Source organism: Pristiophorus japonicus, chromosome 12 (genome assembly GCF_044704955.1).
Source record: "Pristiophorus japonicus isolate sPriJap1 chromosome 12, sPriJap1.hap1, whole genome shotgun sequence".
Taxonomy (NCBI): domain Eukaryota; kingdom Metazoa; phylum Chordata; class Chondrichthyes; family Pristiophoridae; genus Pristiophorus; species Pristiophorus japonicus.
The window spans coordinates 20803562-20818557 of record NC_091988.1 but is presented as its reverse complement, the minus strand read 5'-3'; the positions used below and the strand labels follow the sequence as shown (position 1 = coordinate 20818557).

General features: G+C 42.8%; 1 protein-coding gene across 6 annotated transcripts in view; it reads right to left on the bottom strand.

The window, feature by feature from the left end:
• The window catches only part of magi1b (membrane associated guanylate kinase, WW and PDZ domain containing 1b), a 500813-nt gene that overhangs the window by 311867 nt on the left and 173950 nt on the right, over positions 1 to 14996 (bottom strand). The window lies entirely within an intron of this gene.

Here is a 14996-nt window from a genome sequence, read left to right as displayed (position 1 = left end):
GAACGGTTTTATTTCAATTAAAAATTTAAAACTGTAGTCTTTAAATAAAGCACGACATCGAGATGGATATAGGATCATACACTGGGGGATCTTACTGTAGTGAACTGTAATCGGTTCTATAAAAGAGGCCCTATAAAAATTGAGTACACGATATAATAAATAATTAACTCTCCCAATTTACTCACATTACAGTTTGTAGCCTGACACTGATCCAGGGCTACCTGGATATGAAATCTCAAGCAGGCAAATCTCAAGGTGTGAAGTAGGTTATTCTGAATTACTAAAATAATTATTTTTTAGGATCCAATTCATGTAATTGAATGAATACCTGATAAATAAATAGGAAAAAGCTTGAAATGTTCAGCCTGCGCTGCATTCAATCCCGTTATCTAACACTGCTGATAAGTCAACACCTTCTTTGGCTTTGATTGGATGACATAGAGGGATGCTGAATTACCTTTGCATTTTTGAAATCTTAGACATGATCTACCATAAAAAAGATTTCAGGCTTACTTTGAAAGGGAACCTGACAAACTAATTCAACACATTAGAATTGGAAATTCCTTGTAAAACTGAAACCTATTTAAATATTACAGACGAGTGATTATTGTCTTAATAGGTTACACTTGGTTCCAAAAGTGGGAGACTTCTAAGCAATTTTCTTTAGGGTTTTGCAAACCCATTTAAATAAACAACTAAGAAATAGGAGCAGGAGTAGGCCATTTGGCCCCTTGGTCCGGGGATGTCGAGAAGCCTACCGGTGTGCAGCTGCAGCAGTGAGAGAAGGCAAAAAAGAAGTAGAAATAAATCGAAAGGTGACGTCACAGCCAAGGGGGTAAGTGATTGGCTGGTGATTGGCAAGTATCTTTTCTTTTCTTTTTTCTTTATCAGTAAGTAGCCTTTAGCATTGTTGTTGCCAATTGAAGTTTATTTAGGGGTTAAGTCATGGCAGGACAGCTCGGACACGTGTTATGCTCCTCATGTTCCATGTGGGAAGTCAAGGACGCTTCCGGTGTTCCTGACGACTACGTGTGCGGGAAGTGTATCCGCCTCCAGCTCCTGACGGACCGCATTGCGGAACTGGAGCTGCGGGTGGATTCCGCATGCACGATGCTGAGAAGGACGTGAATAGCACGTTTATCGAGTTGGTCTTACCGCAGGTAAAGGGTCCACAGCCAGATAGGGAATGGAAGACCAACAGGAAGAGCAGCGCAAGGAAGGTAGTGAAGGGATCCCCTGCAGTCATCCCCCTGCAAAACAGATACACCGCTTTCAGTACTGTTGAGGGGGATGACTCATCAGGGGAGAGCAGCAGCAGCCAAGTTCACGGCACCGTGGCTGGCTCTGCTGCACAGGAGGGCAGGAAAAAGAGTGGGAGAGCAATAGTGATAGGGGATTCAATTGTAAGGGGAATAGACAGGCGTTTCTGCGGCCGCAGCCGAGACTCCAGGATGGTATGTTGCCTCCCTGGTGCAAGGGTCAAGGATGTCTCGGAGCGGATGCAGGACATTCTGAAAAGGGAGGGTGAACAGCCAGTTGTCGTGGAGCATATAGGTACCAACGATATAGGTAAAAAACTGGATGAGGTCCTACGAGATGAATTTAGGGAGCTAGGAGTTAAATTAAAAAGTAGGACCTCAAAAGTAGTAATCTCAGGATTGCTACCAGTGCCACGTGCTAGTCAGAGTAGGAATTGCAGGATAGCTCAGATGAATACGTGGCTTGAGCAGTGGTGCAGAAGGGAGGGATTCAAATTCCTGGGGCATTGGAACCGGTTCTGGGGGAGGTGGGACCAGTACAAACCGGACGGTCTGCACCTGGGCAGGACCGGAACCAATGTCCTCGGGGGAGTGTTTGCTAGTGCTGTTGGGAAGGAGTTAAACGAATATGGCAGGAGGATGGAAACCGATGCAGGGAGACAGAGGGAAATAAAATGGAGTCAGAAGCAAAAGATAGAAAGGAGATGAGTAAAAGTGGAGGGCAGAGAAATCCAAGACAAAAAATAAAAAGGGCCACATTACACCAAAATTCTAAAGGGGCAAAGTGTGATAAAAAGACAAGTCTGAAGGCTCTGTGCCTCAATGCGAGAAGTATTCAGAATAAGGTGGACGAATTAATTAAGCAAATAGCAGTTAACGGGTATGATGTCATTGGCATCACGGAGACATGGCTCCGGGGTGACCAAGGCTGGGAACTCAACATCTAAGGGTATTCAGCATTTAGGAAGGATAGACAGAAAGGAAAAGGAGGCGGGGTGGCGTGGCTGGTTAAAGAGGAAATTAATGCAATAGTAAGGAGGAACATCACAAAGGAAGATACAAATAACCTTCCGAATGTACTAGGGGACAGTGGGTCTAGTGAGAATGAGGAACTGAAAGATATTTTTATTAGCTGGGAAATTGTGTTAGGGAAATTGATGGGATTAAAGGCTGATAAATCCCCGGGGCCTGATAGTCTGCATCCCAGAGTATTTAAGGAAGCGGCTCTAGAAATAGTGGATGCATTGATGATCATTTACCAACAATGTATCGACTCTGGATCAGTTCCTATGGACTGGAGGGTAGCTAATGTAACGCCGCTTTTTTTAAAAAGGAGGAAGAGAGAGAGAAAGCGGGTAATTATAGACCGGTTAGCCTGACATCAGTAATGGGGAAAATGTTGGAATCAATCATTAAGGATGAAATAGCAGCGCATTTGGAAAGCAATGACAGGATCGGACCGAGTCAGCATAGATTTATGAAAGGGAAATCATGCTCGACGAATCTTCTCGAATTTTTTGAGCATGTAACTCGTAGAGTGGACAAGGGAGAACCAGTGGATGTGGTGTATTTGGACTTTCAAAAGGCTTTTGTCAAGGTCCCGCACAAGAGATTGGTGTACAAAATAAAAGCGCATGGTATTGGGGGTAATGTACTGACGTGGATAGAGAACTGGTTGGCAGACAGGAAGCAGAGAGTCGGGATAAACGGGTCCTTTTCAGAATGGCAGGCAGTTACTAGTGGGGTGCCGCAGGGCTCAGTGCTGGGACCCCAGCTCTTTACAATATACATTAACGATTTAGATGAAGGAATAGATTGTAATATCTCCAAGTTTGCGGATGACACTAAACTGGGTGGCGGTGTGAGCTATGAGGAGGATGCTAAGAGGCTGCAGGGTGACTTGGACAGGTTAGGCGAGTGGGCAAATACATGGCAGATGCAGTATAATGTGGATAAATGTGAGGTTATTCATTTTGGGGGCAAAAACACGAAGGCAGAATATTATCTGAATTGCGGCAGACTAGAAAGAGGGGAAGTGCAACGAGACCTGGGTGTCATGGTTCATCAGTCACGGAAAGTGGGCACACAGGTTCAGCAGGCGGTAAAGAAGGCAAATGGTATGTTGGCCTTCATAGCTAGGGGATTTGAATATAGAAGCAGGGAGGTCTTACTGCAGTTGTACAGGGCCTTAGTGAGGCCTCACCTGGAATATTGCGTTCAGTTTTGTTCTCCTAGTTTGCGGAAGGATGTTCTTGTTCTTGAGGGAGTGCAGCGAAGGTTCACCAGACTGATTCCAGTGATGGCTGGACTGTCATACGAGGTGAGACTGGATCAACTGGGCCTTTATCCACTGGAGTTTAGAAGGATGAGAGGGGATCTCATAGAAACATATAAGATTCTGACGGGACTGGACAGGTTAGATGCGGGAAGAATGTTCTCGATGTTGGGGAAGTCCAGAGCCAGGGGACATAGTCTTAGGATAAGGGGTAGGCCATTTAGGATTGAGATGAGGAGAAACCTCTTCACTCAGAAGTTTGTTAACCTGTGGAATTCCCTGCCGCAGAGAGTTGTTGATGCCAGTTCATTGGATATATTCAAGAGGGAGTTACATATGGCCCTTACAGTTAAGGGGATCAAGGGGTATGGAGTGAAAGCAGGAAAGGGGTACTGAAGGAATGATCAGCCATGACCTTATTAAATGGCGGTGCAGGCTTGAAGGGCCGAATGGCCTACTCCTGCACCTATTTTCTATGTTTCTATGACTATGACCCTTAGTTTTAGTTTCCCCTATGAGTGGAAACATCCTCTCTGCACCCACCTTGTCAAGCCCCCTCATTATCTTATGTGTTTCTATAAGATCACCTCTCATTCTTCTAAACACCAGTGAGTATAGGCCCAACCTATCTTCATAAGTCAACCTCCTCATCTCCAGAATCAACCTAGTTAACCTTCTCTGTACAGCCTCCAATGCAAGTATATCCTTACTTAAATACAAAGACCAAAACTGTACACAGTACTCTAGGTATGGCCTCATCAATACCCTGTACAGTTGCAGCAGGACTTCTCTGCTTTTATACCCCATCCCCCTTGCAATAAAGGCCAACATTCCTTTTGCTTTCCTGATTACTTGTTGTACCTGCATACTCACTTTTTGTGTTTCATGCACAAGGACCCCCAGGGCCCTTTATACTGCAGCACTTTGCAATTTTTCTCCATTTAACTTGCAATTTTCTTTTCTTTTTTTTCTGCCAAAGTGGATAAACTCACATTTTCCCACATTATACTCCATCTGCCAAATCTTTTCCCACTCACTTACCCTGTTCATATCCCTTTGCAGATTTTTTGTGTCCTCCTCACAATTTGCTTTCCCACCATCTTTGTATCATCAGCAAACTTGGCAACATTACACTCGGTCCTTTCATCCAAGTCATTAATATAGACTGTAAATAGTGGAGGCCCCAGCACTGATCCCTGCGAGACCCCACTAGCCAACCGGAAAATGACCCATTTATCCCGACTCTCTGTTTTCTGTTCGTTAGCCAATCCTCTATCCATGTCAATATATTGCCCGCAACCCCGTGAACTTTTATCTTGTAAAGTATCCTTTTATGTGGCACCTTATCGAATGTCTTCTGGAAATCCAAATACACCACATCCACTGGTTCCCCCTTATCCACCCTGCTCATTACACCCTCAACGAACTCCAGAAAACTTGTGAAACATGATTTCCCTTTCATAAAACCATGCTGACTCTGTTTGATTGAATTTTGCTTTTCCAAATGACCTGCTGCTGCTTCTTTAATAATGGATTCCAGCATTTTTCCAACGACAGATGATAGGCTAACTGGTCTATAATTTTCTGCTTTTTGTCTGCCTCCTTTTTTAAATCCGCTATGACCGCTCCAGAATCCAGGGAATTTTGATAGATTACAACCAATGCATCCACTATCTCTGCAGCCACTTCTTTTAAGACCCTAGGATGCAAGCCATCGGGTCCAGGGGACTTGTCCGCCTTTAGTCCCATTATTTTACCAAGTACGACTTCTTTAGTGGTAGTGATTGTATTAAGTTCCTCCCTCCTTATAGTCCCTTGATTATCCACTATTGGGATGTTTTTAGTGTCTTTTACCGTGAAGACCGATACAAAATATTTGTTCAAAGTCTCTGCCATTTTCCTGTTCCCCATTATTAATTCCCCAGTCTCATCCTCTAGGGGACCAACATTTACTTTCGCCATTCTTTTCCTTTTTGTGTACCTGTAGAAACTCTTACTATCTATCTGTTTTTATATTTTGTGCTAGTTAGTTTTCATAATCTATCTTCCCTTTCTTTATTATATTTTTAGTCATTCTTTGCTGGCTTTTAACATTTTCCCAATCCTCTGGCCTCCCACTAGTCTTGGCCACATTGTATGCCCTGGTTTTCAATTTGATACCATCCCTTATTTCCTCAGTTTGTTCTCCCTTCTCTTCGTCTTTCCTTCTCATTGGGATATATTTTTGTTGAGAGTTGTGAAATATCTCCTTAAATGTCTGCCATTGCTATTCAACCATCCCACACTTTAATCTATTTTCCCAGTCCACTTTAGCCAACTCTGCCCTCATACCTTTGCAGTCTCCTTTATTTAAGCTTAGGATCCTGATTTGAGATCCAAACTTTTTCACCCTCCAACTGAATTTGAAATTCAACCATGTTATAGTCACTCATTCCTAGAGGATCCTTTACTAAGAGATCATTTATTAATCCTGTTTCATTACAAAGTACCAGATCTAAGATAGCCTACTCCCTAGTTGGTTTCGCAACGTACTGTTCAAGGTAAATATCCTGGATACACTCTATGAACTCTTCCTCAAGGATACCCTGGCCAATTTGCTTTGTCCAATCAGTATGAAGGTTAAAGCTATGTTTATTTTGAAAGAATAATATACAAACATACAAATAATGACGGACAGGTAAAGACCATCTGGTCCATTGAGCCTGTCCCACGCAATTGCGATACCTTGTGTATCACAACTTACACACTCCACCCCACCTGAAACCCTGTGACCATGTGATACATAGAAGATACATGGAAGGATGAGATGGTAAACCTCTCCAACCAAACTGCAAGACTCCTAGAAATTAGTCTCAATTCCCTGATGCTTTCTTTTAACAATTGAAAAGTCTCTTTTTTAAAGTCACGAGAGGTGTGGAAGGTCTGCAACAACAACCTGAAAGTTTGACGTCAAGTCTGTACCTTTAATAATTCCTACTGAGAACCCTTACTCCTGATAATCAGAGCAATTTCTATTACTTTCAATAGAAACGGTCAGCTTTCAGCCAAGTGGGAAATTACAAAGTTTTGTCCAATTCTCATGCTAGGTTTTTTGCCCCACAGTCCAACAAATGAGATTCATTAAATGCTGGGAATAAGTTAGAAGCAATTTGTGTTAGGATTAGAAAGTGGTCCGTAAATCAGTAAAGGCCAATATCTCTTTTTTAAATTCTCCCTCCCCTCATAAATGTTACTTCTAACACTGCAAACGGTCATGAAAGTTCACGGCTGGGTAGTAGGGCTACAAAACTCACAAAATGGGTTCAACAATTGCAATAGAACTATTAAAATTATGCTTTGAGGCCGAGAAAATTTCCAAGGACAGCTAATGAAATATAAAACTGAGGGAGGTAGTGACATGAATTCCTTATGTACCACATTATTATCATCTGACATAATTATCAGAACATGATACGCTGGGTTTCGGTCTATTTTCACAACAGCAGCAACAATGAATGGTATGTGAGAGTGAGAAATCTTTATCAGCTATCTCACCAGGAGACCTATTGGGAGTTACTGTAACTTGTTGAAGCCAGCTTTTAAAAGCCAGTACATTGTGGTTTATCACACACAAACACACACAATTAGACATGTACACACCCACAACACACATCCACACAATTTCTGAATTAAATTTTACTTTGAAAGAGAAACAAACGCTGTAGAATTGAAACAAATTTAAATCAGCATTCTCTTTGAGGGCAACATTCCATATTTTCCATTATTTTTGCATGCATACCGTCCACTTAACGCCCATTTTAATGCTGAAATGAGTTATAATGCCCATATAGCCACAAAATAGAAAGTAACGCCCATTTCTCAGTCACTTATCACCGAGCGTTACTTTCGGGATATATGTAATGCCGATAAAATATAATACCGCTGGCCCACTTTTTTTGGGCGGAAAGATCAGAATGGGCAAAACCAACACCCATAATATCACCCAGCGTTACTTTCGGCACGTAATTAACGCCGAGATTTAATAATACTGCCCGGTCACTGTTTTTCGTCGTAAAGATCACATTTTCCAAAACTAATGCCCAGAAAAATCGCCCAGCCTTACTTTCGGCACCTCGCACACATCTCGCCGACAATATCGCTCGCCGAAAAAAATGCGGTGAAAATGTTGAACTGACCTGAACTAATCACAGTGGTATGGATGCCATTTTCTAAATCACAGGTCGCATCATTTAAAAGGCTGCTCTGCTTCAACCTCAGGGGAGTTTGGATGTACTCTGGAGGCCTTTTAAGGTAAAGGGATTCCACTCCCTGAATGTGCAACTTGTTGTCGACCACCAGCAAATTATTATGGCAGTGAATGCTACATTTCCGGGCAATATCCATGATGCTCACATCCCGCGTGAGAGCGCTGTAGCTGACATGTTTATCAGTCAGCCACAAGGTCAATGCTGGATGCTTGGTGACAAAGGATATGGCCTCGCCACCTGGCTGATGACTCCCCCTGCGTGACACCCATACCGAAGCCGAGAGGCGATACAACGAGAGCCACAGATCCACTCGCAATATCGTTGAGAAAACCATTGGAGTGCTTAAGCAGCGCTTTAGATGCCTGGACCACTCAGGAGGCAAGCTCCAATACCACCCTGAGCAGGTAGCTCAATTTGTGGTGGTGTGCTCCATGCTGCACAATTTTGGCTATCGGGAGGGGACAAGAATTGCCAGAAGGGACTGACGGTCCACCTCAGGAGAGAGAGGAAGAGGAGAATGAGGAGTCGGACGTTGACCTCGGGCCAGACAATCAGGCTCATGCTGAAACCGTGCCCCCACCCCACTCTAGACCGCAGAAAAGGGTCCATGGTGGCTACATAGCTGCAAGACTCTTACGTCAGCAGCTCATAAATGAGCGCTTTGCTTGAAAGAGCGTTGGTGGTATTTACAAAGCTGCCACACTGCTGGATGTGGTCATACATCAATGGTGCGCATCACCTTGGTGACAGTTAAAGTTTAAGTTGATTCAAGTTAAGTGTAATTATACCCTTTCATGTTAAGGAATCAGTGTGTAATGGTGCAGTTATCTGAGACAATGCGCAACAAGGTTGTGTTAAATAAAAAACATTTAATCCTACCATTTGTCTGAAGTTATAAGTATAACTGTAAAAAAACACCCTACCGCACAACAAATTTATCATATTTACATCATTACAATGGTCCCCATTTCCAGAAAAACAGAACACAAATGCAAACCAACAAGGTAGCCCCCTCGCCCCTTGCCATAAATAGCAGCAGCAACCTAAAAATATGCCCCAGACAACATCTGCGGTCATGCACCTCACTTTCCTTCCCCCATCCCCCGCTTCTCCTCCCGACCTCTACCCCTTCTCCTCCTGACTCCAAGCCGCCTGGCTGAGAAGCTCCTCAGGCGATGCTTCATTGGCAGGGGGGGGGGATGATGGAGTCCCAAGGTGGGAATGTGCTCTGAGCCAGAAGCAACATTTTCCTCCTGGCTCTCATGTGTCGTTGGCAATGGGGGTACGGCACCTTGGGGTGCAGTGCCGCGCTCCGGGACCACTGGGAGCCCTCTGCCACCAGTATTCCTGTCTATCAGCTCCAGGGGCTCCACCATCCCTTTAATGTTATATATCATTTGTTGGACCAAAACTCAGTGCCAACTATATTCCTGGTGCTTAGTAGGCTTTTTGCTGCTGGTGAATCTCCCTCCTGCCTCCCACAAGAGCCAAACAAGGACACACCACATCCACACACACTTTCAGACCCTCTCTCTGTCTCCTCTTCTGTGCATCTGGGAATGTAACAGCAAACCTGATTCTCACGTAAATGGACCTCAACACTGAGAGTTTACCTGACAGCTCATCTTCTATCAGAAATAATTTTCCTGCACATCTACTGCTAAAGATAATTTGAGGGCGAAATTGCCCCCCCTTTTTTTTTTTTTTTTTTAAGGCCCGTTACCAGACTCCCCACCCACCCTTTCTCTCAGTGACTGTCTGTCCCACCTGTGACAGAGACTGTAATTCCCGTATTAGACTGTTCAGTCACTGTTAGAGTGGAAGCAAGTCTTCCTCGATTTCGAGGGACTGCCTATGATGATGAGTGGCTCCAGAAAAATATATATCTCTGTGCACTAGCACACTTGAATACATTTTTTTTTTAAATACATAAAATCTACAAATATCAGTTTTGCAAGGCCTCACAGTGAAAGCAAATTCTGCTGTTGAAGTGGTAAATATTTAAAATATAACCATTAATTTTCTGTAAGTGGATAATAATTCCATTATCATTTCTGTGCAAACTTCAGATTTTTTTATGCAGCAAGTTATGATGATCTGGAATGTATTGCTTGAAAGAGTGGTGGAAGCAGATTCAATAATAACTGTCAAAAGGAAATTGGATAAGTACGTGAAGGGGAAACAGAGCTATGGGGAAAGAGCAGGGAGAGTGGAATGAACTGGACAGCTCTTTCAAAGAGTCAGGTTAGGCACAATGAGTGGAATGGCCGCCTTCCATGCTGTACTATTTTATGAATTCACTCCCATAAAATGGACCTGTTCTGCAATCATAGGGTACGGTATTGTAGTGGTTATATTACTGGACGAGTAATCCAGAGGCCTGAACTCAATCCATAAGAATGAGAGTTCAAAGCCCACCATGAGAATTTGATTTAAGTTTAATAAAAAATATTCTGGTGCCGGTAAAAGTGACCAAAAAGCTATTGGATAGTCATAGAAATCGAGCTGATTCACTAATCTCCTTTTGGGAAGGAAACCTGTTGCCCTTACTTATTCTGGCCGATTTGCGATTCCAATCCCACACCAACACAGTTCACTCATAACTGCTCTCTGAAGTGGCTGAGCAAGCCACTCAGTTGTATCTATGGATGGGCAATAAATGCTGGCCCATGCCCAAAGAAAAGAAAGACTTGCATTTATATAGCACCTTTCACGACCACCAGACATCTCAATGCCAATGAAGTACTTTTGGAGTGTAGTTACTATTGTAATATGGGAATGTGGTAATGCAGGAATTAATTAAAAAAATTATTTGGACAGTTCTTAAAGGTGAGAAGCATATTTGTAAGGAATGCAAGGAATTTATTTAAACACAAGTATCTCGATGGTGGAGCTGTTGTGGCTGGTTATAAAATGTTGTCCTTCTAAGGCATTTCACGACTACCACACAGCCAATGTTTGTATCATCTGCAAATTTCGTAATCATACCCCCTACATTGAAGTCTAAATCATTGATATATATCACAAAAAGCAAGGGAGCGAGCACTGAGCCCTGCAGAACCCCTACTGTAAACAGCCTTCCTGTCACAAAAACACCATCAACTATTATCCTTTGCTTCCTGCCTCCAAGTCAATTTTGGATCCAACTCGCCACTTTGCCCTGAATCCCATGGGCTTTTACTTTCGTGATCGGTCTACCATGTGGGACCTTATCAAAAGCCTTGCTAAAATCCATATACACTACATCAAACGTATTACCCTCATCAACCCTCCTGGTTACCTCCTCGAAAAATTCAATTAAGTTAGTCAGACACAAACTTCCCTGAACAAATCTATACTGACTGTCCTTGATTAATCACCCTTGTCAGCAGTTTTAATTACCTTTATGGTCTCAATAGGCCCTACCCTTTCTCTAGTTATCCTCTTGTTCTTAATGTATAAAACATCTTTGGGGTTTCCTTGATTTTACTTGCCAAAATGTTTTCATGTTCTCTCTCTGCTTTCTTGGTTTCCTTTTTAATTTCACCCCTGCACTTTCTGTACTCCTCTCGGGTTTCTGCATATTGAGCCCATGGTATCAGTCATCAGCTTCCTTTTTTTCCTTTATCCTACCCTGTATGCCCCTTGACATAGAAACATAGAAAATAGGTGCAGGAGTAGGCCATTCGGCCCTTCAAACATGCACCACCATTCAATAAGATCATGGCTGATCATCCAGGGTGCTCTCGAAGTGTTCTTTTTCTTTAAGGGAACATACTTGCTCTGAACCCTCAGGATCTCCTCCTTGAATGCCTCCCACTGATTTACCATCAAGTAGCTGTTTCCAGTCCACTTTGGCTAAATCCCATCTCAGCTCAGTAAAATTGGCATTCCCCCAATTGAGAACTTTTATTCCTGATCTATCTTTGTCCTTTTCCATAACTACCCTAAATCTAATTGAATTATGACCAAAGGCACCAAAATGCTCTCCCACTGATACTCTTTCCACCTGGCCAGCTTCATTCCCTAAAACTAAGTCCAGAATCTTGTTGGGCTTGCTGTATACTGGTTAAAAAATTCTCCTGAATGCATTTTTAGGAATTTTGCACCCTCTATATCTTTCACACTAATTCCATCCCAGTTAATATTAGGGTAGTTGAAATCCCCAACTATTACTGCCCAAAGTTTTTGCACTTCTCATAAATTTGCCTACATATTTGCTCTTCTATCTCCCTCTAACTGCTTGGGGGTCAATAGTACACTCCAAGAAGTGTGATCGTCCCTTTTTTGTTCTTCAATTCCACCCATATGGCCTCATTTGATGATCCTTCTAACATATCCCCTGTGCGCAATAGGTCCGTGCAGCAGAGCTGGTCTCCAGTTGTCTTGGGTAATCCTTGCCACTGGACAAGACCTAGCTCTGTCAAGCCCGTATAGTGGCTGGTGTGCAACGGCCACCACACGTTAAAAAAATCCACGCACTGGCATCTTCCACCCTTCAGGATGTAGTTCAGGTCCTTCACTGAAACACCTGTGAACTCATCCTTTTTTGGCGTGGAAGCAAGTCATCCTCGTTTCGAGGGACCGCCTATGACTGACTTCACTCCACACAGCTGTGATTGTTTCTTTAATTAATTCTGCAACCCCACCTCCTTTTTTGACCCCCTCTCTGTCCCATCTAAAAACCCTGTAACCAGAAATGTTGAGCTGCCATACCTGCCCTCTTTTCAGCCATGTCTCAGTAATAGCTATAATATCATACTCCCAAGGGTCTATCTGTGCTTTTGCTCATCTGTCTTGTTCACAAGACTCCTTGCATTAAAGTATATAGCATTTAGCACTGCCAAACTTCCTTGTTATCTATTTTCTAGCCTTTGTTTCCCCTGCCTTCCAAATCCACTTTTTAATTTTTGGCTTTCCAATTCCAGCTTTGCTTCTTTCCCTTCTCAATCACCTCTCAGGTTCCCATCCCCCTGCCCAAGCTTGTTCAAACCCTGCCCAACAGAACTAGCAAACCCCCCCACTGGGATATTGGGGCCGGTTTTGTTGAGGTCGAAAGGGACCTGGGTGTAACTGCAGACATAAAAAACAGAAAATGCTGGCAATACTCAGGTGGTCAGGCAGCATCTGTGGAAAGAGAAAGAGTTAACGTGGATATATAGGATACAGAGTCTGCTGAGGCTTTGTAATGTACTGATCAGAATTAATTTGGAAAACTTTGTGTAATTCTGGTCACCATATTTCCAAGGGACAGTTTTTCTGAAACAATTATTAACACCTTTCCAAAGCAGAAGTCCATTTATTGTCAATGAATTACAACAACTTCACTGCATTTCAATAAATGCAAATTCCAAGCCTCCCTGATAAAGTACAACATCCCCACTGACACCTGGGAGTCCCTGGCCAAAGACTGCCATAAGTGGAGGAGGTGCATCCGAGAGGGCGCTGAGCACCTTGAGCCTCATCGCCGAGAGCATGCAGAAATCAAGCGCAGGCAGCGGAAAGAGCATGCGGCAAACCTGTCCCACCCTCCCTTACCCTCAACGACTATCTGTCCCACCTGTGACAGGGACTGTGGTTCTCGTATTGGACTATTCAGCCACCTAAGAACTCATGTTAAGAGTGGAAGCAAGTCTTCCTCGATTCAGAGGGACTGTCTATGATGATGATGATTTCAAGAAAGACATAAAGGCATTGGCAAGGATGCTAAGAAAAGCAACAAAAATGATCTCAACTATAATGGGGATGAGCTTGAAGGAAAGAATAAACCTTAAACCTGGAGAGCAGGTTTAGGATGGACTTTATCGAGTTATACAATGATTATGAACAAGTTGAAGCCAGAATTTTACCTAGTCAGTGAAGTCAATAGGATAAGACATTAAATTAAATGAGTGAAAATAAAATTTAAATTTAAAACAGTTTTTGAAAAATATTCTTTACTCAAAGGATGGTAAATATTTGGAACAATCTACCAGTTGAGGTGGTGGAACTGAAAAGTTGGGGCATTTTAAGATACAGTTGAATGCTAGACCAGGTGAGTCGAAACAATAAAGGCAGAGGTCAATGGATGAATGCATCTCACCCTTGAAACCTCTCATGTTACGATGGATTGATGCAATGTAAATGTTCTGGCTCGCTCCAGTTACAGGAAATATTTTTCATATCAACATCTACATAAAGATGTTCCTGAACTTGCAATATGACATTCCTGACCTTGTGGTACTCACGGGCACTCCCCAAGTGAGATCATATACAACAGCTAGTTTTATAGTTTTATATCAGTAAACCAAAATTTTTCTTTTTTTTTTAAAAAACTTTTCTTGGTAACAGAAGCTCTAACTAATCTTCATCCAAAATATGCTGCGCTTTAATACTTCAAACATTGTATTCAACTGATTCCCATTGTTTTCCATCCTACACTGAACGTGTTGCGTGCAGTACCCTTACATGTGATAGTATGAGCAGTACGAGCCGTCCTTACCCAAGTCTGGCCTTTATGTGATTCCAGTCCCACACCAACATAGTTGGCTCTCAAATGCCTCTGAAATGGCTTAGCAAAACCAGTCAGTTGTATCAAACCACTACCAGAAGGCCCAAAATCTCAGGGCAACTAGGGATGGGCAATAAATGCCAGCCTTGCCAGCGATGTCCACATCCGAAGAATAACATTTTTAAAAAGCATGTAACAATCTTGAAAACTATGTTTTGCACGATACATTTATCTTGTTCAGCAAATAAAAATAGGCTCGATAGCCAACTCACAAAAGGAAGGGGCAAATTTTTGAAATTGCAATGAAAGGCACAGTACACTCTTCAAAGATATCATGCGAAGGCCAGTTCCATCATATCTAAAAACTTTTTTGCTTTTCAAACAATAAATTGCTTGTATATAGTGCCTTTAATAAAGAAAAATGTCCCAATTAGACAAAAATGGACACCAAGCCAAATAAGGCACAACTAGGAAAGGTGACCAAAAAGCTTGGTTGAAGAGGGTCTTAACAAGAGGAGAGAGGAAGTGAGGTGACAGAGGTGTCCATGGAGATAATTCCAGAGCATGGGGCCCAGGTGGCTGAAAGCACAGCCACCAATGGTGAGGCAAAAGGAGGGAAGAATACACAAGAGGCCAGAGTCAGAGGAACAAAGTTCTGGAGGGGGTTGATAGGGAGGGACAAGGCTATGAATGGATTTAAACACAGGAGGATAACTTTAAATTGGAGACGTTGGAGGACTGGGGAT